This window comes from Cajanus cajan, chromosome 3 (genome assembly GCF_000230855.2).
Source record: "Cajanus cajan strain Asha chromosome 3, NIPB_CcT2T_4, whole genome shotgun sequence".
Taxonomy (NCBI): domain Eukaryota; kingdom Viridiplantae; phylum Streptophyta; class Magnoliopsida; order Fabales; family Fabaceae; genus Cajanus; species Cajanus cajan.
The window spans coordinates 23,783,749-23,786,572 of record NC_138519.1 but is presented as its reverse complement, the minus strand read 5'-3'; positions in this window follow the sequence as shown (position 1 = coordinate 23,786,572).

Below are 2,824 nucleotides of genomic sequence, written 5' to 3'. Positions count from 1 at the left end.
CTGATTGATTTAAAAATCTCTTTAAGTTGTAGTAATTTCTTAAATTTATATTTTATTGATTTCTGAATTTTATATTTAAGTAAATCAGTAAAATACAAAGTAACGAGTATAAATATGAGTATTTAAAACTTCAATATATAGAAAGTAGAGATAAAGACAGAGATAAATTACAATATAGAAATTCAAAAATTTAAGACAAAAAGACAAAAATATACTTAAAAAATAATTCAAATTAAAATATGGAAATTCAAATATTTTAAGTGAAAAGACAAAAATATACTTAAAAAATTATTAAAATTAAATTATTTAAATATATAATCATATTATTACAAATAAAATTAGAATATATAAAATAAAAATCAGTTAAGGGTATGATTATCTATTATTTTTTAGACAAAATCAGTTACAAGATGACGTATAACTTTATATTAAATGTGAATTTTGTAAATTCAACCGTTAAATTAAAAATATTTTACTCTTAAATCATATATACAAAATGTTATATTAATCGAAGATGATTTCTTATAAAACAAAATTAAATCTGTTGAAAAATTTATATTTTCGATGAGGAAATTTTTTGTAGGAAAAGCTATATTATTGATGAAATATTTCAGACAAATTTATATTTGTCGAAAATGTAAGAACTGGTTTTAAATTTGATATGAAAATATTATAATATTATTAGATAATATTTTAAGTTAGTATTTTATTAATAGTTGATAATTAAAAAATAAAACAAGGATAAATACATTTTTTGAATTTTATATGTTTGATTTAAGATAACTTATAAAATAACTCTTTGGTAAAGTTATTCCGCTCAGTAACTCATGGCGTGTGTTGAATTTTATCGATCTAATTAATTGTTAAATTAAAAGTTACTAAATTTTACTAATAATTAATATAAAAAATAAATTAGTTTTGGAATAAATTATTTGTGAATTAACAATATAATTGAAACATTAATTATTTTAAATTATTTAACTAAAATCTTATTGACAATTTACTATATGATCTTAATATTTTTGTATAATTAATATCTGGTTTTACTATATGATCTTAATATTTTTGTATAACTAATATCTGATTTTAAATTTGATATGAGAATATTATATATAATTAGATAAGATTTTAAGTTAGTATTTTATTAATAGTTGATAATTAGGAAAAAAAAACAACAAGGATAAATACATTTTTTGAATTTTATATGTTTGATTTAAGGTAAATAAATATATTAAATTAATTAATAATTTATTTAAAATATTAAAATTTAATTTATAAGTATGTATTAAATAAATGTTTATAATTTTTTAAATTATATTATCATTATAAATTATAAAATTAAATAATTTAAATTATAATTTTAAATAAAAATAAGTAGACGTTAATTATAAAAGTAAGTACATATAAATAAATATTAATTAAATATATTATTATTATTAATTATTATTATTTGTAATATAAAATTATTATATATTATTATTATAGTACAAATATGAGATTGTATATTTGAGAATGACTTAAATAAATTAATTTGTACAAGTTATACTGACAACATACATATACATTTCGGTAGCTTACTCATAAGAACTTCACAGTTAAGCGTGCTTGACCTGGAGTAGTACAGGGATGGGTGACCTTCTGGGAAGTTTTCCAGAAATTGCATAAGTAAGGATAAAACACACTAAACAATGAAATATCGTGAAATAGAACCCTTGATAGGTCAAATATGAGGGTTGTTACATTAATAAATTTATTAAAATTAAAAAAAATTATAATTTTCGTGGGAAAATCTGTGGGAAAGTTACCCACGGATAAAAATCCGTGGGTAAATTTCAGACGACCAATTTACCGACGGATTAGTGTCCGTCGGTAATCCATCGGAAATGCCTCATTACCCACGGATTTTGGGCATTTCCCACGGATTTTTGCCGTCTGAAATACCGAATTTTCTTGTAGTGATAACAGTTAGGTAACACACACACAAATCATACAATCACGGTCATAACTACTCATTAATCATATGCAAATTCAATTTTCACATATAATACCTACACAGTAATTCATCATGCAAAGATGTCATGGACTCGACTCATAGATGCATGCATGTGTCAGTCACGTATCTCATGATCACACTTCTCATCATATCATCTCATCATATCATTATGTTACATCGTGGGTGACCCCCTAAGGTACACCTTGTTAGCATGTTACTTTGTGGGTGACCCTAAGGTACACCTTGTTAGCATGTTACATCACTAGTGACCCTAAGGTACACCTTGTTAGCTTGTTAAATCACTAGTGACCCTAAGGTACACCTTGTTAGCATGTTACATCGTGGGTGACCCTAAGGTACACCTTGTTATCATGTCACGTCGTGGGTGACCCTAAGGTACACCTTGTTAGCATGTTACGTCGTGGGTGACCCTAAGGTACACCTTGTTAGCTCATATATGCACATTATGCATGTCATGGACTCATCACTTCACTTGTCATGGGATTTCATGTCTTATCACATTTCACATCCCCATAGTCATAATGTTCACATTAGCACATTCTCATTCACATCATGTCTCATGTCATTTGTTCATATTTCACACAGTCTTATTCATAATTGTTCCTTATAGGATTTCGTACAGGAACTCATAGAGAACTCTAATTTATATCAAAACATATCAAATTTTGAAATTAAATACATATTTACACTCTACATCACACAAGGAACGCAATAGAGCATTCAAAAAGCAAAACAGAAAATATTCATATTTTTCCTATTTTTCATAGGGTTCTCTTAAGAACCCACAAAGCACTATAATTCATATCAAAA